The 24,043-nt window shown below is 41.3% G+C and overlaps 1 long non-coding RNA gene and 1 pseudogene across 1 annotated transcript; one reads left to right on the forward strand and one right to left on the reverse strand.

Annotated features, from left to right (window-relative positions):
• The first annotated feature begins 17 nt into the window (after nt 1–17).
• Nucleotides 18–20,670, forward strand: LOC123488311. The gene is made up of 3 exons (XR_006660016.1): nt 18–347; nt 19,358–19,425; nt 20,270–20,670. It is a non-coding gene; the product is annotated as an uncharacterized LOC123488311 (long non-coding RNA).
• Nucleotides 10,199–23,419, reverse strand: LOC123488310 (annotated as a pseudogene).
• Between the last annotated feature and the right edge of the window lie 624 nt (nt 23,420–24,043).

Below are 24,043 nucleotides of genomic sequence, written 5' to 3' on the forward strand. Positions count from 1 at the left end.
TGCGCGCACGCCTCGCCTCACGAGGTACTCCCCATTCCAGCATGAACAGAAACCATTACGCAAATCACTAATCATTATAATCTGCTTATAGATTTGGTTAATGCACAATTAGACCTTTCTATTCATTGAAATGTTATGAAACGGATTACACAACACAATTGAATTTAACGGCATTTAGTTGCCATTTAATTTGAAAAAAACAACAACATATTTTTCGGTGTCTTTGAAGCATGCAGCGGCCAGTCTCAAAGGATGACTTCTGACTGATGCATAAAGGTGTGGGAGCTGCACATATAGGCCAACTGCACATGAAACAAGTGCTTCCAACACGTCATGAACTTATGCAGGTAAGACAATATCTTATGTCTCAGACAGTAGGTCTACTCATCTTAATACATTTCAGTTTTGGTCCACCGACTCAGGGGACAGTGATGTGTGGGGAAACCTGTTTTTCTGGCTGGCATGGGGGCATACCACAGAGGCGTAACATATAGCTGTGTGTGCTGTCAAGATGTGTCCTCTTTAACAGTGCAGTGGCCTAAAACAAAAGCAGACTTTTGAGTAGGCCTACTCTCATAGTAACATATTTTACCAAATTAATGTATTTTTCATTTAGGCCCACCATGAGGCTTATCAAAACGGCCCATAGGCCTATAAATAGATTTTCTAATACAGTTTGGTATACACCAGGCCCTATGGTGGAAATATACAGTACACTCTTAGAAAAAAGGGTTCCAAAAGGGTTCTTCGCCTGTCCCCATAGGAGAACCCTTTTGGGTTCCATGTAGAACCCTACATGGAACCCAAAAGGGTTCTACCTGGAAACAAAAAGTGTTCTTCAAATGGTTCTATTATGGGGACAGCCAAAGAACCCTTTAAGAGTCTACATTGCACATTTTTTTCTAAGAGTGTAGGCACAGCATCTTCATGCAACAGCATTGGCTTGCAACAAGAAAATGACATTCACTAATACAGTTGAAGTCGGAAGTTTTCATACACGTAGGTTGTAGTCATTAAAACTCGTTTTCAACCACTCCACACATTTCTTGTTAACAAACTATAGTTTTGGCAAGTCGGTTAGGACATCTACTTTGTGCATGACACAAGTAATTTTTCCAACAATTGTTTACAGACAGATTATTTCACTTATAATTCACTGTATCACAATTCCAGTGGATCAGAAGTTTACATACACTAAGTTGACTGTGCCTTTAAACAGCTTGGAAAATTCCAGAAAATGATGTCATGGCTTTAGAAGCTTCCGATAGGCTAATTTACATAATTTGTGTCAATTGGAGGTGTACTTGTGGATGTATTTCAAGGCCTACCTTCAAACTCAGTGCCTCTTTGCTTGACGTCATTAAAAAATCCAAAGAAATCAGCCAAGACCTCAGGTTCATCCTTGGGAGCAATTTCCAAACGCCTGAAGGTACCACGTTCATCTGTACAAACAATAGTACGCAAGTATAAACACTATGGGACCAAGCAGCTGTCATACCGCTCAGGAAGGAGACGCGTTCTGTCTCCTAGAGATGAACGTACTTTGGTGCGAAAAGTGCAAATAAATCCCAGAACAACAGCAAAGGACCTTGTGAAGATGCTGGAGGAAACAGGTACAAAAGTATCTATATCCACAGTAAAACAAGTCCTATATCGACATAACCTGAATGGCCGCTCAGCAAGGAAGAAGCCACTGCTCCAAAACCGCCATAAAAAAGCCAGACTACGGTTTGCAACTGCACATGGGGACAAAGATCGTACTTTTTGGAGAAATGTCCTCTGGTCTGATAAAACAAAAATTGAACTGTTTGGCCATAATGACCATCGTTATGTTTGGAGGAAAAAGGGGAAGGCTTGCAAGCCGAAGAACACCATCCCAACCGTGAAGCATGGGTGTGGCAGCATCATGCTGTGGGGGTGCTTTGCTGCAGGAGGGACTGGTGCACTTCACAAAATAGATGGCATCATGAGTAAGGAAAATTATGTGGATATATTGAAGCAACATCTCAAGACATCAGTCAGGAAGTTAAAGCTTGGTCGCAAATGGGTCTTCCAAATGGACAATGACCCCAAGCATACTTCCAAAGTTGTGGCAAAATGGCTTAAGGACAACAAAGTCAAGGTATTGGAGTGGCCATCACAAAGCCCTGACCTCAAGCCTATAGAACATTTGTGGGCAAAACTGAAAAAGCGTGTGCGAGCAAGGAGGCCTACAAACCTGACTCAGTTACACCAGCTCTGTCAGGAGGAATGGGCCAAAATTCACCCAACTTATTGTGGGAAGCTTGTGGAAGGCTACCCGAAATGTTTGACCCAAGTTAAACAATTTAAAGGCAATGCTACCAAATACCAATTGAGTGTATGTAAACTTCTGACCCACTGGGAATGTGATGAAATAAATAAAAGCTGAAATAAATCATTCTCTCTACTATTATTCTGACATTTCACATTCTTAAAATAAAGTGGTGATCCTAACTGACCTAAGACAGGGAATTTGTACTAGGATTAAATGTCAGGAATTGTGAAAAACTGAGTTTAAATGTATTTGGCTAAGGTGTATGTAAACTTCCGACTTCAACTGTACATTCTAGTGATTTATTGTAAGGATGTCTTAACTACTTATGAGTTATGACAGCAAATAGCAAATGTTAAAATGCACTTTATCATTAGGTATTAAATTCACTTATATGGCATCATGTGTGGGTGCCTACAGTAGCAGTGGTACCAAATGTTTACTTATCATGATTCCAAGTCTATTCTGACACCTAGAGGTATGAAATTATACTACAGCAGGGTTCTCCTACCCTGTTCCTGGAGAGCTAGTCTCCTGTAGGTTTTCGCTCCAACCCAGTTGTAACTAACCTGGCTCATCTTATCAACCAGCTAATTATTAGAATTAGGTGTGTTAGATTAGGGTTGGAGTGAGGAAGGTAGCTCTCCAGGAACAGGGATGGAGAGCCATGTACTACAGCCACTACCCGATTGGCTTCATGCAACACATGGGCCCAATCCCTAAAGGACCCATAGACCCTACACTCTATGCACTTCTGGAGCTCTGATAATATTAGACATGTGCAATCAATATGGTAATAGTTCCACCTTGTCCTCTGATAGGCTAAGTGGAAGTTTCACCATAATGCTTATACAAATCAAATCCTCTCAGATCTCCGCAAGTGCATAGGGTCTAGGGGTCCATTTGGGATTGGGCCATGGACTCAGGGGCAGACTAGCCATAGAGCAGTTTGGGCAAATGCCAGATATAATTTTTTGTTTCACAAAATTATTTAGCTAATAATTTGGGTCTTGGGGGAAGAAAATGGGCCAGTGTTATTTTATTTTATTTTTATTTCACCTTTATTTAACCAGGTAAGCCAGTTGAGAACAGGTTCTCATTTACAACTGCGACCTGGCCAAGATAAAGCAAAGTAGTGCAATAAAAAACAACACAGAGTTACATATGGGGTAAAAAACATAAAGTCAGAAATACAACAGAAAATATATATACAGTGTGTGCAAATGAAGCAAGTTATGGAGGTAAGGCAATAAATAGGCTATAGTGCAGAATAATTACAATAGTATTAACACTGGAATGCTAGATGTGCAAGAGATTATGTGCAAAAGAGCAAAATAAATAACAATATAGGGATGAGGTAGTTGGGTGGGCTAATTTCAGATGGGCTGTGTACAGGTGCAGTGATCGGTAAGGTGCTCTGACAACTGATGCTTAAAGTTATTGAGGGAGATAAGAGTCTCCAGCTTCAGAGATTTTTGCAATTCGTTCCAGTCATTGGCAGCAGAGAACTGGAAGGAATGGCGGCCAAAGGAGGTGTTGGCTTTGGGAATGACCAGTGAGATATACCTGCTGGAGCGCAGACTACGGGTGGGTGCTGCTATGGTGACCAATGAGCTAAGATAAGGCGGGGATTTGCCTAGCAGTGATTTATAGATGGCCTGGAGCCAGTGGGTTTGACGACGAACATGTAGTGAGGACCAGCCAACAAGAGCGTACAGGTCACAGTGGTGGGTAGTGTATGGGGCTTTGGAGACAAAACGGATGGCACTGTGATAGACTACATCCAATTTGCTGAGTAGAGTGTTGGAGGCTATTTTGTAAATGACATCGCCGAAGTCAAGGATCGGTAGGATAGTCAGTTTTACGAGGGCATGTTTGGCAGCATGAGTGAAGGAGGCTTTGTTGCGAAATAGGAAGCCGATTCTAGATTTAACTTTGGATTGGAGATTCTTTATGTGAGTCTGGAAGTTGAGTTTACAGTCTAACCAGACACCTAGGTATTTGTAGTTGTCCACATACTCTAGGTCAGACCCGTCGAGAGTGGTGATTCTAGTCGGGTGGGCAGGTGCCAGCAGCGTTCGATTGAAAAGCATGCATTTAGTTTTACTAGTGTTTAAGAGCAGTTGGAAGCTACTGAAGGATTGTTGTATGGCATTGAAGCTCGTTTGGAGGTTTGTTAACACAGTGTCCAATGAAGGGCCAGATGTATACAAAATGGTGTCGTCTGCGTAGAGGTGGATCTGAGAGTCACCAGCAGCAAGAGCGACATCATTGATATACACGGAGAAAAGTGTCGGCCCAAGAATTGAACCCTGTGGCACCCCCATAGAGACTGCCATAGGTCCAGACAACAGGCCCTCCGATTTGACACACTGAACTCTATCTGAGAAGTAGTTGGTGAACCAGGCGAGGCAGTCATTTGAGAAACCAAGGCAATTCTGGTCCCAGTCCGTCCCTGCATGGGTTTCTCAATTCTCAGCTCCTACCTTTTTCAATGTCTCAGATACAGTCAGGTCCATAATTATTGGCATCCTTGAAAAGATGAGCAAAAAAAGACTGTATAAAATAAATAATACAAATACTGAGCTACAGTGCCTAAAGAAAGTCTACATGCACTTGAACTTTATTTCCTACAGATCTACACAACATACCAAAAAAATCATAATAATAATAATAATACAGAAATATCATCATTGGATAATGTGTATTTTGCATTCAAATGTGTGTAATTGTCCTGCAGAAAAATTAAATCCCAGGGTTAGGTTTTCAAAAGACAGGTGAGTTTTCCTATAACTTTTACCTGGTCTTTGCTTCTTTCATATTTATTTGGATCCTAACAAACTCTCAAGGCCATGCCAGTGACAAGCATACCCATAACATGATGCTGCCACCACAATATTTGAGAATACAAAGGGATCAACAACATTACATTCACTCCACATCACTGGCCTGTATGACAAAGTGAAAAGAAAGCCTGTGCTAAAATATACACTCCAAATCATCCATTCTGTTTGCAACAAGGCTGTTAAGTAATAATGCAAGACAAAATGGCAAATAAATTAAATATTTGGCCTAAATTCAAAACTACATTTTGGTGGCAGCATCACGTTATGGGTATGCTTGTCATCGATAGGGACTGGGGAGTATGTCAGGATCAAATAAATATGAAAGGAGCAAAGCCCAGGTGAAAAGTTAGAGGAAAACCCACCTCAGTCTTCTGAAAACCTAACCCTGGGATAGAGTTTTATTTTTCAGCGAGACAATTACACACATTTTGATGCCAAAGACACACCAGAATGGCTTTCCATTAGGTGTTCCTGAGTGGTCTAGTCTCAGTCTCAGAACTTGAGCAATTTTGACAAAAACAATGGATATATGTTGCCTTAAGAGTTGTGCAAAGTTGATGGAATCTTATTCCAAATGATTCACAGCTGTAATGGCTGCCAAAGGTTCTTCCACCAAGTATTAATTCAAGGGGGTGGAGACTTATCCAATTATGATATTTCAGTTTAGTTTGTATTCGTTTAGAAACATTTCTATAACCTTCTTTCACTTTGAAAATGTGGAGTAGGTTGTGTAGATCTGTAGGGGAAAAAATCCAATTTAATTCCTTTTTAGATGTCATTTTCAGGCAGCATAATGTGAAACGTGAAAAAGGTTCAAGAGGGTGTAGACTTTCTGTTGCATGCTCAAAAAATGGTGTAAATTATTGTTATTTTATACTAATACCATTTCTCAGAAAAATAGATTTTGTTTAACAAGTCTCAAAAGATAGGGTAACAAATTATTGGCACCCCTGTTTTCAATACTCTAGCACCCTCCCCTTGCGAGGATAACTACACTGAGCCTTTTCCGAATTGCATTATTTATTGTATAGTATTTTTTTATCAAGTGTGCCAATAATTATGGACCTGACTGTATGTATTGCCCCTCATCATCATTTTGAGATAAACCAAGTTAAAATGATGATACTATTGTGAATGCCTCAAGATATTTTAATGCATAAAATCAACCAAATACAAGTGATATTTAACGTTCAATCTTTATTGATAGTGCTGCATAGCACATCCAGGCAACAAAGAACATAACAAAAAAAAGGCTATGACGTTTAGATGAGGAGCATATATTTTCAGAAAGCCCTAAAGAGGTAAATATATTTCCATCTATTCATTTTAACAGTGCAGAATTATAACTATTTAACAGCCATACATCTCGGTTGTAACAATATGAGAGACAGGGACTGGTACCACAGAATAGCCATTCCATTGAATATAGGGTTATGAATCAGAGAGCTCTCTTGGATCGGTGAGCATAGAAATGGCATCAATAACACTGGAAATCTGAGTAGTGGGGTTAATAGCACAGAAGAGATCAAAACAAACTGCAGTGCTTTAGAGCACAAGAACAAATGAAGTAGAGAACATAACTTTGTGAACCCTTTCTTAGGCAAAGACATAGTAAGGGAACACGGAACGTGGACCACAGTGTAAGAGGAGACACTGTTGGTCAGTTTTGAGAGGATACTGATCAAAATAAAAACTACTATGGAAAATTAAGATATATAAAATCCCCAAAACATCCCCATAATATATTTTAGTCATTTTTTATCTTTTACCTCACTTTTGGTGTAAATTGCTTCAAAATATGAAAATAATATAATACATTAAGTGAAAAGAAAGAGGGGCACAGAGCAAAGACAATTCCCCAGAAATCAAATTATTTAGGGTGTGTTCGTATATTCAGAGCGTTGTCAGATTCTCCGTTTGTAAATTCAGAGCATTTCGCTATTTTCATGTTGTCTAGAGCGTTGGTGACTATAACTGTGCTGCTGGCAACAATTTAATTATGTTTTTTTTGGAGACGTTTACTGACACCGGTCATATTCAACGGGTGTTGCGCGTTCGTAAATTAATCAGTTATTCTGCGCTCTGACACTCAGATGAGAATGCTCTGAAATCAGAGTAGATGGCCAGAGTGAATTTACGAACGAACCCTTAGTAAAAACAAACTTGATTTCTCTGAGATACAAGAGAATACATAAGAGAGGAAGCACTTAAAGCTAATGTATACATGTATACTTTGACCTTTTGTATTGTTGTGTGGTTAGTGTAATGAGTTGTCACGTATAGTTTAGTGTTGTCACTGCACTTGGTTGGCTTAGATCACACCCACCATAATGTAGTGTGTTCATGAAAACAAATGGAAACACCATACAATATGGTTGAAACGGAAAGAGTAGTGTTTTTGGCAGTATAGTAGCCCTGTTTTGGTATTAAATTGAACAGGCTACAAGTGTTTAGTGTTAGTTACAGTATGATTATCATTCCACTGACTTCATTTTCCGGGCCAAAGCGCTTTGACAGACAGTCTAGTGTTTTTGTTGAATAATTATGGAAGCAACATCATGCTAGTGTTGTGTGTGTGTGGCATTAACTATAGAATCCCCGTCATAAATCCATTCTTAGATAACTTTGGATATTTGTTTTCAGTTAGATTTGGGTTAAATTCGATTTTACAGTGCATTATTTATCAATACTTTTTTTTAAAGCTATTTCCACTTAAATGGTAAATAATAGTTGCAGATATATAAAATAGTTACAAATTACCTAAGGTAATAAGTAAAGTAATACCCTTCTAATTAACCCACTGTAAAGTCAGTTTTTTTTTGTATTTACAGTTGAAGTCGGAAGTTTACATACACTTAGGTTGGAGTCATTGAAACTTGTTTTTCAACCACTCTACAAATTTCTTGTTAACAAACTATAGTTTTGGCAAGATGGTTAGGACATCTACTTTGTGCATGACACAAGTAATTTTTCCAACAATTCTTTACAGACAGATTATTTCCTTTATAATTCACTGTATCACAATTCCAGTGGGTCAGAAGTTTACATACACTAAGTTGACTGTGCCTTTTCTGTGTCCAGAAAGCTTTAGAAGCTTCTGATAGGCTAATTTACATAATTTGAGTCAATTGGAGGTGTACCTGTGGATGTATTTCAAGGCCTACCTTCAAACTCAGTGCCTCTTTGCTTGACATCATGGGAAAATCAAAAGAAATCAGCCAAGACCTCAGAAAAAAAATGGTAGACCTCCACAAGTCTGGTTCATCCTTGGGAGCAATTTCCAAACGCCTGAAGGTACCACGATCATCTGATCAGCCGTCATACCGCTCAGGAAGGAGACGCGTTCTGTCTCCTAGAGATGAATGTACTTTGGTGTGAAAAGTGCAAATAAATCCCAGAACAACAGCAAAGGACCTTGTGAAGATGCTGGAGGAAACAGGTACAAAAGTATCTATATCCACAGTAAAACGAGTCCTATATCGACATAACCTGAAAGGCCGCTCAGCAAGGAAGAAACCACTGCTCCAAAACCGCCATAAAAAAGCCAGACTACGGTTTGCACATGGGGACAAAGATCGTACTTTTTGGAGAAATGTCCTCTGGTCTGATGAAACAAAAATAGACTGTTTGGCCATAATGACCATCGTTATGTTTGGAGGAATAAGGGGGTTGCTTGCAAGCCCAAGAAAATCATCCCAACCGTGAAGCACGGGGGTGGCAGCATCATGCTGTGGGGGTGCTTTGCTGCAGGAGGGACTGGTGCACTTCACAAAATAGATGGCATCATGAGGAAGGAAAATTATGTGGATATATTGAAGCAACATCTCAAGACATCAGTCAGGAAGTTAAAGCTTGGTTGCAAATGGGTCTTCCAAATGAACAATGACCCCAAGCATACTTCCAAAATTGTGGCAAAATGGCTTAAAGACAAAAAAGTCAAGGTATTGGAGTGGCCATCACAAAGCCCTGACCTCAATCCTATAGAACATTTGTGGGCAGAACTGAAAAAGCGTGCGAGCAAGGAGGCCTACAAACCTGACTCAGTTACACCAGCTCTGTCAGGAGGAATGGGCCAAAATTCACCCAACTTATTGTGGGAAGCTTGTGGAAGGCTACCCGAAATGTTTGACCCAAGTTAAACAATTTAAAGGCAATGCTACCAAATACCAATTGAGTGTATGTAAACTTCTGACCCACTGGGAATGTGATGAAATAAATAAAAGCTGAAATAAATCATTCTCTCTACTATTATTCTGACATTTCACATTCTTAAAATAAAGTGGTGATCCTAACTGACCTAAGACAGGGAATTTGTACTAGGATTAAATGTCAGGAATTGTGAAAAACTGAGTTTAAATGTATTTGGCTAAGGTATATGTAAACTTCCGACTTCAACTGTAATTGGCCTGCTCTGTTAATAGTGGCCACAGTATAGATAATGTTGTTGTTTTTTACTGAAAGTGCTAGGTTGCATCAGTGGCACTATTGGACTTGCATGGAGTATATATATATATATATATATATATATATATATATATATATATATATATATATATATGTTCAAATAGATACCCATTATGGTCAATCTTACATTCATGCAACAGAATGAGCCTGTTCTCTCTGTCTCCCTCTAAATCACCAGCAAATTTCTAGGCAAGACAACATATTTTTTTAAAGTGCTGAATATTGTCAGACATTAAAACCACTCCCTCTTACTCTTTAGAAGACGGAAATGGCATAGTTAAATCTAATTGAGAGCCAGTCCAAAGGTTGATCATCAGACCACTGTGTATGCAGGTTTCCATATCAACATTCACATATATATTATATAGGTCTGTTAATTGACTACTGCTGTGGATGAGGCAAATCACTAACTGTTTTCATTCAATCTACTTATCTCTAACTCATAGATACCAACAGTGAATAGTCATGTGATCATTAAAGAATAATTAATCCACATCACAGGAGGCTGCTGAGGGGAGAACGGCTCATAATAATGGCCGGAACGGAGCATATGGAATGGCATCAAACACCTGGAAACTATGTGATTGATGTATTTGATACCATTCCAGCTCCAGTTATTACCATGAGCCCGTTCTCCCCAGTTAAGGTGCCACCAACCTCCTGTGATCTACATTGATAGTCAATTAACTGGTTGAATAAACACAGAGAAGTTGTATACACAGCGGTCCTGGAGTAAGGACAAAAGTGATGGAAGGAAGGATGGGGGATCCTAGGTCATAGAGGGAATGTGGAGAGAGTCCTACGTATGGAGGACAAGTAGCAGAGGAGCAGCCTCTACACCTCCTTCTCCTCTTCACTTGCACTTCTGGAGGGCCTCTTGCATCCTCTCCTGCACATGCTCCATCTTCTCGGTCCACTCGTCGCTAATACCCTCCTCGTCGTCTCCGATGACGGCGGCATAACCCATGAGGGCAATCAGGCCGATGCAGAAGAGGTATGTGAGGCGCGTGCACAGGTTCTCCATGGTGCGGCGGTCGCTCTGCGAGTGCTTCAGGTACACCTCCAGGATGGGCCGGCTGAACAGCTTGGGCTTGCCCACCACGCCTCGTAGAGTGTGTGCAGGTTCTGGTCTCCCAGGTCGTTGGAGTAGCTCTCCTCAAAGTCCTCCTTCTTGCGCTCGCAGTGCACGGGCCGCGCCTCCACCATCTCCATGAACTTGCGGAACTGATTGCGCAGGTTCTCCTCCACACGGCAGTACTGGCCGTCCAGCGTCTCCTTCTTGATCTGTAGCAGGGCGCTGTGGTTCTGCTGGGACAGCTTGTCCAGGGCACGGTTGACCGAGCCAAACTCGCGCTTCAGCGTCTGGATGTCCTCATCGTCCACGTGGTGCAGCACCACTCGGATTAGAGAGCCGGCCACGCCGAAAATGGGGTTGACCACAGCTGCAGCAGAAGAGATGGTGGCCACACACTGCAGCACCTTCACCAGGCCCTGTTTCAGCTTGGCCCGGTCTTCCACGATCTCCATCTCCGACATGATGGCACGCAGGGGGTCACGACACAGAAGTCAAAACCAGGTAGTGCTTGAAAGGGTTGGGGAGGATGGTAGCTTCTGATAGAGAGAAAGGAGCCTAAGAGAAAGAGAGAGTAGAGCAATCTATTGACAAGTTCTTTAAAATAAAAAAGGGCAAGTTTTAAACTCTAATAGTGTTACATTACTAGTATATACACTGCTCAAAAAAATAAAGGGAACACTTAAACAACACAATGTAACTCCAAGTCAATCACACTTCTGTGAAATCAAACTGTCCACTTAGGAAGCAACACTGATTGACAATAAAGTTCACATGCTGTTGTGCAAATGGAATAGACAACAGGTGGAAATTATAGGCAATTAGCAAGACACCCCCAATAAAGAAGTGGTTCTGCAGGTGGTGACCACAGACCACTTCTCAGTTCCTATGCTTCCTGGCTGATGTTTTGGTCAATTTGAATGCTGGCGGTGCTTTCACTCTAGTGGTAGCATGAGACGGAGTCTACAACCCACACAAGTGGCTCAGGTAGTGCAGCTCATCCAGGATGGCACATCAATGCGAGCTGTGGCAAGAAGGTTTGCTGTGTCTGTCAGCGTAGTGTCCAGAGCATGGAGGCGCTACCAGAGACAGGCCAGTACATCAGGAGACGTGGAGGAGGCCGTAGGAGGGCAACAACCCAGCAGCAGGACCGCTACCTCCGCCTTTGTCACTGCCAGAGCCCTGCAAAATGACCTCCAGCAGGCCACAAATGTGCATGTGTCTGCTCAAACGGTCAGAAACAGACTCCATGAGGGTGGTATGAGGGCCCGACGTCCACAGGTGGGGGTTGTGCTTACAGCCCAACACCGTGCAGGACGTTTGGCATTTGCCAGAGAACACCAAGATTGGCAAATTCGCCACTGGCGCCCTGTGCTCTTCACAGATGAAAGCAGGTTCACACTGAGCACATGTGACAGACGTGACAGAGTCTGGAGACGCCGTGGAGAACGTTCTGCTGCCTGCAACATCCTCCAGCATGACCGGTTTGGCGGTGGGTCAGTCATGGTGTGGGGTGGCATTTCTTTGGGGGCCGCACAGCCCTCCATGTGCTCGCCAGAGGTAGCCTGACTGCCATTAGGTACCGAGATGAGATCCTCAGACCCCTTGTGAGACCATATGCTGGTGCGGTTGGCCCTGGGTTCCTCCTAATGCAAGACAATGCTAGACCTCATGTGGCTGGAGTGTGTCAGCAGTTCCTGCAAGAGGAAGGCATTGATGCTATGGACTGGCCTGCCCGTTCCCCAGACCTGAATCCAATTGAGCACATCTGGGACATCATGTCTCGCTCCATCCACCAACGCCACGTTGCACCACAGACTGTCCAGGAGTTGGCGGATGCTTTAGTCCAGGTCTGGGAGGAGATCCCTCAGGAGACCATCCGCCACCTCATCAGGAGCATGCCCAGGCGTTGTAGGGAGGTCATACAGGCACGTGGAGGCCACACACACTACTGAGCCTCATTTTGACTTGTTTTAAGGACATTACATCAAAGTTGGATCAGCCTGTAGTGTGGTTTTCCACTTTAATTTTGAGGGTGACTCCAAATCTAGACCTCCATGGGTTGATAAATTTGATTTCCATTGATAATTTTTGTGTGATTTTGTTGTCAGCACATTCAACTATGTAAAGAAAAAAGTATTTAATAAGATTATTTCATTCATTCAGATCTAGGATGTGTTGTTTAAGTGTTCCCTTTATTTTTTTGAGCAGTGTATATTGTCCCACACTGCACATAGGTTAATGTTACACTTTTGAAAGTGTTAAATGTTTTGAACCTAATAAAGTGGACTATATTTTAACACCATTGGTCTATTTACATAATTCCATCTAAGAACATAAAAATGAATAACAATTAATAACAAGTACAAAAAAGCATTTATTTAGAAAAAGTCAAGAAGTAAAAGTACACTTAATCCAAGTAAGAAAAAAACAACGATATACAAGGTTATCATAAAACACGCATTCAGACTCATTTCTCAAAGTAAACATGACAGCGTTGGCAGTGGGAAATAGAAAACATGAGGGCTGAAGTGCAACACTGCTCATAGCAAAATACTATAACATCTATATTTAATCAATTGCATTCATTGACAAAGAAGATTGCCCACCACCCAAAAGGAAATTACTTTTCTTTTTTAATTGAGGGAAGAGGACTAGTTTAGTCTCCAAACAGCTTTTAACCTTAAAGGGATACTTCTGGATTTTGGCAATGAGGCCCTTTATCTACTTCCCCAGAGTCAGATGACTTGCAGATACTCAGACTTCCAGTCATTGCGCTAATGCCAGTTAGCATTGACTCACAAAACTACCTCTAACTTCCTTCATACTGGACACAGAGACATTACAATTGTACCCACAAGTTCATCTGACTCTCGTGAAGTAGATCAATTGCCAAAATCCAGAAGTATCCCTTTAAAGCCCTCATATGCCCACCCAACCCTGGGAGTGGATGAGGATCAGTTCCCCTCACACTGGGCCAGCGCCTCATCCATCTTGGCCTGAATAGCCTTCACCCTGGGGGCCCATTTATCCCTGACTTCATCCTCATCATCCTCTGTGACCACCGTATATGCCATTAGTGTCATCAGGCCCATTCGAAAGACATTAGCCAGTTGGGAGCACTTTTTCTCCATGTCGCCTCGTTCTTCCTTGTAATGCTCTAGGTACACCTCCAGCAAACCCCTTTGTTCAAAAGTTTTCTCCTCTTCTATGACCCCGCTGTAGTACGTGTTCAGAGCAAGGGTACTCTTGTCTCTCTCATAGACCCTCTGGAACTCTGCCATGTAGCCCTCTCTTCCCTCAGGGTCTTTTTCAATCTGCTCCACCATGGTGTTGAGGGCAGTGTACTGGTGCTTGATATACTCTTCATACTTGCTGTACTTCTCATTGACCTCGTCCAGGTGAATCTGCTTCAGAATCTGCTGGTTTGTCTTGGAGATGCTTTCCAGTTTGGCATGGATGCGGCCGAATTGTTGAGCGTCCAGGTCTTGTGTGAGGTCTTTGGCGACAAGGCCCTTTGTCACCTTCACCACTGCGGTGACTATGTTGAAGAGTGGGTTTATGGTGGAGGCGAAGGAGGAGACTTTCTCTATGCCGTTTAGGATTATGAGCACTGTCTCCTTGTCCATGGCTGCTGCTGCACACTGTAGTCCTAGAGAGAAGAGAGTATTTTAGTATGTACATCGCTCATGTTTGCAAGTAGTGCCAACTTTATTGAATTTGAATTATGTGGGGCCATTTGCTTGAACTTGTATTCAGAATATTCACAAAGCAGCCTTGTCAATCTGTTGCAAACTTTTTAGTGTGTGCGCACATTCTGCAAATGCATCTTGAATTTAAGATACAGTGAGCTAACTGTCATAAAGCTGAAGGACAGATTACAGTCTTCTCTTTGAACATCGGTTGACTCTCTACAACATTGGCACACAACATTATACCCCTTATTTTTAACAAGCAGAAAATGATAAGTAGTTTAAAATAGCATATATGCCACACAGATGGAAATGTTAGTTAAATAAATACTCTTCCCAGAGTATTGATGAATGTACCATTTTTTATGCAATCATTGGAAGGGATTACGTCTTTTGATATCAGTGCGATCTACAGCTAGCACTATTCGATCTGAAATTGTGACCAACAATAGATGTTATTGTGCTAGATAGATTAAATCAATGGACATTGAATCTAAAATTATGATTAGTAATCTAATCTTACCTGAGTCAAGTCGGTAGCTGTTTCCCTCCTTATGGTTCTGTAGTAGTAGTCTTGGTAGTTGTGGTTCTGTAGTAGTAGTAGTAGTAGTAATAATAGTAGTCTTGGTATTGTGGTTCTGTTGTCTCTGTACTAGCAGCCTTTATATCCATCTGTAGACCTTGGCCAGTCCTCCTTGCCATGTAAGGGCAGGGTGTGGGAGTGACTCATGCATACACAATGCTGATTGGGTTACGGGGAAAAGGCTACTCTTCAATACACTTTTGATTGGTTCACTATCCCACGGCTGTAGTGGAAATCTTTCATTAATGTGCATGTAACCACAGGAATGAAGAGTGACATTGACAAAGTGTTTTTTTTTGGCTGTCTTCAGGTTTACATAGAAATTATCTTGGAAGTTATGATGCCAGATGATGCAACTGCACACACAAAGAGATACTGAGTTGAGGGTGTCCATGTTTGCTGTTTCAAGACAGCTGCTAATGTAGCACATGGGGATATGTAAAACGTACTCCTCAGTCTGAAGTGTCCCCACTTGCGCCCCACCGAATAGCTAGCTGTTTGCGTGGCGCGACTGGTAAGACGCTTTGGGAGGGTGGTCACATGTGCTAGCAAAAAAGAGATCCTGGGTTTGAGTCTCTGTGTGAGCCGAATCACACCAGAATATGTGGTACTCGCTAAGCAAGAAACGAAGTCCATTATACTAACACCAGTACCATAGCTGTTGTGCAAGTGATACACATTGTCAGCTAAGGGGTGCACAGAGGTGTAGCAACAGCCAAAATAAAACTGTACACATTGCAGTAAGTTTACGTAAAACACCCTTACTTTTTATTATGACAGAAATGTAGGTAAAATAGTGAAAGCTTTAATCAAAGTAGAGGTGATATGTAGGCTATATTAAAAAGTGCAGAGCCTTTGTATCATCCATGTGAGTAAAATATCTAAGTACAATTCTGAGTAAAATTCTGAAAGAAGTATTTGTATCTGTTGACAAGTGAGTGGAGGAATTGTAATGGCTTACGTTGAAGGGTTCGACTAGCTCCTGGTCTGTGACTCCGTGCTCTGATCGATGTGATGCCTGAAATAGATAAAATGCACTTATTACTACTAATCACTGTACCTGAGCACAGCTTATTGTGTCCTTTCAATTTCTAGTTTATATCTGACAGCAGTGAAGGCGTTAACAGCCATCTCTGTTAGTGAAACCTAAATCAGTGTGCTGCTAACAGCTTTGCTTCCTCCACTGTCCCTGTCCCCTTACTGGGCTCGAACCAGTGGTGCTCTAATGGCAAACAAATGCCCTCCTTGACAACTTACCAACCAGTTGTGCTATAGAAAATGATCCGATACGATAGCACCATGGGCGACATTTAAGCTAGTTGTGTGGAGTAAGCTTATGGCACTTTCTGAACTCCGTTACATTAGCATAGCAGCCCTCCTTTCAGCATTTCAGCACCAGGCCAATTTGATTGTGCCTTTATGGAGGGGACTGATAGCTCCAGTGAGGAAGTCATGCCTTTTGAGTGGTAGTTAGAAGCAATGGACGCTAATCCATCCACTTGTGATTGGTTCACACACCCACTGCTGCAGGATAGAACACTGCTGCAACCCAACTTATTCTAACTGATGCATGTCAACTTCCATGAAAATCTTTCAGTTAATGGAACTACGGGAATAAGGGTAGGGTTATCCAGAAATATGTTTTAGCTGGAACCATCTTTTTTCAATGAAGCAAAACATACTGCACAGTGATAAAGTACACAAATATGTTGGATTATTTTTTGTTGTTGCTGTAATTGTCTTCAGAAGGTGTGGGTTTACATGGAAATGATCTTGAAAGTTATATGATGCCAGATGATGCAACCGCACACACAAAGAGCTAGTGAGATGTCTAAAAACCTGTTTTCACTTTGTCATTATGGTTTATTGTGTGTAGATTGATGAAGGATAGAAAAAAGAAAAAAGAATTATAGAATAAGGCTGTAACGTAACAAAATGTGGAAAAAGTCAAGGGGTCTGAATACTTTCCGAATGCACTGTATGTAGGCTATATTAAGAAGTGTCAGACAGAGCCTTTGTATCATCCATGTGAGTAAAATATCAAAGTACAATTCTTGGAGTAAAATTTGTGGCTGTTGACAAGTGAGTGGAGGAATTGTAATGGCTTACGTTGAAGGGTTTGACAAGCTCATGGACTGCGACTTCGGGCTCTGATCGATGTGACTCCTAAAAAAAAGATAACATCCATCAAGATTGGGGGAAAATATGACTGCATCTGTGCGCAGCTAATAGACAGAATTTCTCTCTACAGCCTTTCATGCAGGTTTTAAAAGGGGATCGCATTGCCTATCATACAGAGACATTGTATTTGTCAGTGAATGAGTTAACAGCTATCTCTGATAGCATAGCAGCCCTCCGTTCAGCACTTCAGCACCACGCTGCTTTGAATGTGCTTCTATGGAAAAGACTGATAGCTCCAGTGTAGCTGTGATAGCAGCGCTAGCAGGCGAAATGAGGAAGTCATGCCCCTCAAGTGGTGGTTAGAAGCAATGGAAGCTAACAGACACTGGGCAGGACTGAGTCATACAGAGAAGCAGAGACGACAACAGACCCTCAGAGGTCAATCTTGGTGGAAGAGAAACCCGTACTATGGCAACACAGTTGCTTAAACTGTTGTGTACTACATCAAGGACACTACTGTATACGAAGTGAAATAATTTCACGGTGCTAATTTAACCTGCATGAGTTGAGTGAGAGTGATGGACATTTTCAAAGATCGGCAGTTGTTGCCAAAGGTGTACCTAGATCACTGCGACAGAAACTGAGGTGGCATAGAGGCTAAATGTTCCCGACATGTTTCCACATGTTTGAAATACAAAATATTTTGTTGTTGGTTTTTTAGCTGTGTTTGTCTTCAGAACGTGTGGGTTTACATGGAACTTATCATGTGATGCCACCTGCTGCACACAAAGAGCTACTGAGATGAGGGTGCTCATGGTTGTGTTTTCATTTTTTTTCTTTTTTTTTACAGCTGCTAACAACAGTGTCACAGCTGTCGTGCAACTGACTCCCATTGTCAGCTGTCTCAAAGGAGTGCAAAGAAGAGATATAGCCAAAATAATAGGGGGGGCTACTCTTCAATCCACTTTTCGTTGGCTCACATGGCCACTGCTGCAGTAGAACATACAGTAGCTACAAACCAAAACAGAAATCTGGAGTAGCAGTGTCATTTGGCAGTGAAGGAGTTAACAATAGCAGCCCTCTGTTCAGCACTTCAGCACCAGGCCGATTTGAATGTGCCTCTATGAAAGAGACTGATAGCTCCAGTGTAGCTGCGATAGCAACGCTAGCAGGCTAAATGAGGAAATCATGCCCTTCGAGTGGTAGTTAGAAGCAATGTGCGCTAACGTCCACTGGGCGGGACACTGAGTCATACAGAGAAGCAGAGGCGACAGATTGAGCTCAATCTTGGTGGAAGAGAAACCTGTTGTAGGGCAGTACGGTTGACATAACTATAGTACTACATCAAAGACACTACTGTACATGAAGTTAAATGATTTCACCGTGTTCTAGTGAAGGAATTCAGAGGCTAATTTAACTTGTATGAATTGAGGAGTAATGTTTGAGAAGTGCTTTCTCAGTCTACACAGTAGCACTTGTGCTCATGTTTAAATATGTTGCAAAAACACAGAATTATAGACCACTGTGTTTTTTTTAAGCACAGCCTTAATGTACCACAGTCACATGAGCTGAATTTGACAGATATCAGACAGAGCAGTGGCAATGTTGAGAGTGGAGTCAAAGTGAGAGCCTGCTCATAATCTCTTTTAGTCTCTCACCTCACATGACAGGATAGGAATAGGAATACGTGCTGAGACCACAGCCACTACAAACATTCACCCCAGCTGTGGGATTGCAACAGTGGCTAAATACACATGGGTTCTGATAGAGGTTCACCCACATGTACAGGCAGAGACAAGGGTTTATCAAGAGTTGAGGCACTGCACACAGTATAGTGTGAGAAACACCCAGGTTGCCTGTCTGTCTTTGGTCCCACTCACTCTTTCGTGCCTGAATCTACCAGAGGGGGCAGTAAATGTACATATTTTAAATGGGGGAAAAAACTCTGTCAGATTTCAGCACCAATGATATGGACTGAGTAGGAGTGTCACTCCAGAGCACGTTTTAACCCTTTACATTCAGGTACATATTAGTTAGTGGGTTTGGATGTTATTTAAAATAATATGGGGGAAAGAATGCACTTGAAAATAAGAAAATGGGGAGATAGTAGCTTAAAGAAATCTGTTTTCATGAGAATATGATCCCATTTTATGACATTTTCTGGCTTTTGGTGCTCAATTAACCCTAACCACACACGTGAGACAACATATGTCACTTTCTGAGATTTGAAATATATCTATGGATACAATTTCTAATTACTTTAATTATTTGTCTTTCCCTTTACAGATAACACCACATCTGAGAGAGAACTCGTTACCCATCACCCATCAGTCAACCCAATATGGCTTTGAAAAGTAGGTAATGAAAGCGTTAATTGTTTTCTTTAACCTGGGGAACTTTTTCTTTTTTACTTCTAAAACTACAAAAACAGCAACGAGTGAAGTAAATGAAGAAACATAAAGCACTATTACAGACATTTTCACATTAATACTATGTCTATCATCATCGCAGCAATGCAAGTGGCAGTGTAATTTAACCCTTTGTGCAAATGAAGCCTGTGTTTAATTGTTCCTCCCAATTGAATGCTTTATAACTGGTGGTTTCAATTCTACCCATCCCATAGTAAACTGTGTTTCTACACAGTAGAAAAGTGTATGCATTGAAAAGTTGATGTATATGGGCTGTTAACCCAATATGCTATTTCAGGGAAACAGCTGATCAGGCCCCACGGCAGTTAAACTAACTCTCCCTTTTAGCTTAACCGATCACCGCTGTGCTATAGCTGAGCCTTCAGAGACTCAGGACACTGCAACACTCCCTGTTTGAAGCAGTTAGTCTAGGCCCATGTCCTGAAACCTCACATACCACCATTATTTCCCAAATAATTAACTTAATTCTAAGTTAAAGCTGGTAATTTGTATTCAAACAACATATTTTGCCTGAGCATAAGTGCAAACAAAGCAGCTGCGATGGTGCTTCAATCAGGAAGTGGGCAGTTACTCTCACCATTCTCCCTACAGTGGAGCGGCCATCTTTACAGCTCTCTAGATATGCCCATAGCAGAGCAAGCTAACTAAATTCTACATGTTATCTCACACTAAAATCTTTACAAACTTTACCATTTGCATGTTTGCACTTTATTTGAATAATTTTCTGTCTCATTGTTCAAACATGACAGGTTCCCATCTTTCTTTACAGAGCACAGGCTGTGAGGCAGTTTGGGCACTTCCCTTTGGACAACAGCCCTGAGACCAATATAGATCAAACAATAACTGACTAATTAACACAATATACAACAATACAGTTTCTCCCAGAGTTTTAATGACTTTGTGAGTACTAAATCCAACCCACATCTCCTCTGCAGTAGCACAGAGCCAGCAAGCTCCCTTCCCTTCCCAGCTATGGCTCCCCCTAGCCGTGCTTCCATATTTCCTTGTTTATGCACAGCATAATGTCCTGTCCCTCCCTTCTCTATAACATTATACAGACACCACCTAGCACCTGAAAACCTCTCTTTTTCTGGATAAATTTTGAGATTAGAGTCTCTATATACCCCATATCCATCTAATGACACCCTAACCATAGTGGAACATAGCTTTTCTTACCTTTACAGAGTGCCTCTCTCTATACCTCTCTCTCCAAAGTCCCAACCTCGATAGCCTCCTTCTTCTTCCCAGAAATCCCTGCAAAAGGGGCACTTCCATGTAAGTTGAATGTGTAGGGGTGCTCATATTGGACTCAACCATTACTGTACAATACAGAGGGCCCCAGATGCTCAGTAAAGGCCTATTTGGGTACATAGTCCCACAAGCGCCAAACATGTCCCTTTCAAATGGTATGCCACTGGCCCTATAGTAAATACCCCTCCCCAAACTCCCTCTGTCCTCCCCCCCAATGGCTTTCACATCATATGGCCCATCCACCAGTCATACAGCCGATACTGAGAAGCAATTGTCACTTGCTGCACAAATGAGCTCTCAGAGAGTTTCCACTGGGTTTTTGTGGATTCACCAAGCTTTGGAGCCTCTTAAAGTGGCCCAAAATCATTGCTAGGGGATATTTTGGACACACAGAGACCCCTTTTTTATTGAAACCTACCATTTGAATGCAGAGGAAAATATTCTGGTGTGAATATGATGCAATCAAGCAAAAAGAGAGCACCGTCTCCAAGTGTCCCTCTCCAAAAGTGCAGAGATGTATCAAGTGGGACAAAGAGCTTTCCACTCACACAATGAGAAGGTAATTAAGCTCCTGAAGTTTAAAATGTAATTTTCTTCATATATTACTAAATAAATCATCCGTTTTTGGGGTCCGCGCTTTGAAAGCCCACCAGGTAAGCTCACCAACTGACAGGAGACACTGCAGTGCACAAGGTAAGGACTTAATTCTTGTTCAAAACTATATGTACATACATAAACTATTTCTTTAAATTATTTTAAGATGTCATATAAAATCAATGGTGTATCATCTCAAACTGAAATTATACATATTTACCATATAGTCTACAATATACACCTACCACTTTATTCTAATATTTGATTCAGCACTAGCCTATACTAGCCTACAGTTGAGAGCATGGTCCTGAAATAAGATAACATGCTAAAATAAATGTACATAAACGTTAAGTCTTAAATATCAGAAAATGAACAATACTTCGCCTAGCAGTTTAAGACTTGACTGAACCAAATTTGATGTAGCCTACCTGAATTAGCAGCTATATTTCAGGATCTGACAGTAGGCATCATCATGAAATCAAATGACTATGCTTTCAAAAGGTCCAGTGTTTTAAAAACAAACACTAAAACCTTGTAGTCTTATTTCACAGTATTTCCAAGGTAGAAGTGGTGGGAAAACAAATGCCAGTATTTGGTTTCCTGCGAGTCCAGACTTGAGCTGAGCCATGTCCTAAAACAATAAGACCCCCAAACCAGTCGACAACTGCCCAAAGCAACAGCAGGTCAATCCAAATCTTCACAGTGTCAAAATAAGGCGTAAAACGTGGTCTTCATTTTAAAACCCTGAATAACAAACGCACAAACACCTGCCCAGAACGAATCTCGGCACTACAGCACAGATATGCTATTTAAAATTAATCATGTATTCTTCTTTAAACAATGATAAATTACATTTAATCTAATAAAAATGAGACACTAGGTACATTACCGAAGTGTTGTCAGAATATGGAGACAGGCTTCAGCGCAGGACTGGAGAAGTCAGCTGCTGGCGCGCGCCTGTCACTTTTGTTCAGGAGAACAGCCGCAGCTGTCAGACTAGAATAGAGCACATTTATGAGCGGAATAAGCACCAGAAACAGACATGAAGTGGTCATTTATCTGAACAGTAGCCAATAGCCATGGTGATAATAAGCGTCACATGTGAGTTGTCCGTCGGCGGTTTGAATGCTAAAATATTTACATGTAGGCCTACACAAACCTGGATGTGGCAAACGACAGACGCCCTTGTTGATGGGGGTTTATTTGCAGACAGGCAGACCATTGCATGGGCTACAAGGGAAACTCTAACCTAAATACCGGTACATACTATGCGACAAATTAAGCCTATTATAAGAGCATATGATTTGAGCATTTGACATTTTAAACCATTCCTTCTAGCTACCTAAGGTTGAATTATACATAAGAGATTAATGCTAGGCTAAATGTTGCCTTTCACTACAAGTCCTAACACATAATTAAAATCAATCAATGTATGCAGTGTAACAGTATCGCATTCCCATATGATATGAGGCAGTGCAGTGCAGGCTATGTGGCTACGCTATGGTCTGCGTGCGTAAAACACGTGCCAACGTCACTACGCTTCTACATTAGAACAGAGCATATGGATGAAATACAGTAAAAATGAATGAATGCCTTCACTTTTGTTTCATAAATGTTCTCTATAATGTTGTAACTTTTGAATATCTGTACTATTTATCAGGGGCGTCAAAAATCTGAGGGGGCACAAAGTAGGTGAGGATGGCTTGGGGGTGGTCATGAGCGGGGGTTGGCCCCTTTTCATAAATTGGAGAATGTAGCATTTTTCAATCTTGCAATCTAGAGCCATAATCATTATGCTTAATTCTATATCAAAATTTTGTTTTTCTGCTTATCTAAGCAAACCTCTTGAGCTGTCTGTATCCTCCTGACTGGTGTTTATAATTTAAAGAAACGAAATATGCTTCTCTGCATCTCTACTAAAATCTGGGTAAAATATTGAAAGGAATGTGTGTCTTATTCAGTACATTTAGTTATTGGTGGCTTTTTTAAAGTCTACCAATCTTGCCAGCAGGCATGCCAGCGAAGATGATAGTTAGACAAGCTAGCTACTCTTACTTGATTGATTGCCTCAACCTATCTGGGCTAGCTAAAGCCAACTTCATAAAATTGCTAGGTGGCTAGTAGAATTACAAAAATTGATTAAATTCAGATTTTGTGTCACTGATCTACACACAATACCCCATAATGTCAAAGTGGAATTGTGTTTTTAGAAATGTTTAGAAATGAACTAAAAATGAAAAGCTGTCTTGAGTCAATAAGTATTCAATCCTTTTGTTATGGAAAGTAATAAGTTTGGAAGTAAAAATGTGCTTAACAAGTCACATAATAAGTTGCATGGACTCACTCTGTATGCATTAATACTGTTTAACATGACTACCCCATCTCTGTACCCCACACATACAATTATCTGTAAGGTCTCTAAGTCGAGCAGTGAATTTCAAGCACAGATTCAACCACAAAGAAGGGCACCTATTGGCAGATTTTTTTATTTTTAAAGCAGACATTGAATATCCCTTTGAGCATGGTGCAGTTATTAATTGTACACTTTGGATGGTGTATCAATACACCCAGTCACTACAAAGATACAGGTGCCCTTCCTAAATCAGTTGCCGGAGAGGAAGGGATTTCACCATGAGGCCAATGGTGATTTTAATACAGTAACCGAGTTTAATGGCTGTGATGGGAGTTAACTGAGGAT

Source organism: Coregonus clupeaformis, unplaced genomic scaffold (genome assembly GCF_020615455.1).
Source record: "Coregonus clupeaformis isolate EN_2021a unplaced genomic scaffold, ASM2061545v1 scaf2150, whole genome shotgun sequence".
In the NCBI taxonomy this organism is placed as follows: domain Eukaryota; kingdom Metazoa; phylum Chordata; class Actinopteri; order Salmoniformes; family Salmonidae; genus Coregonus; species Coregonus clupeaformis.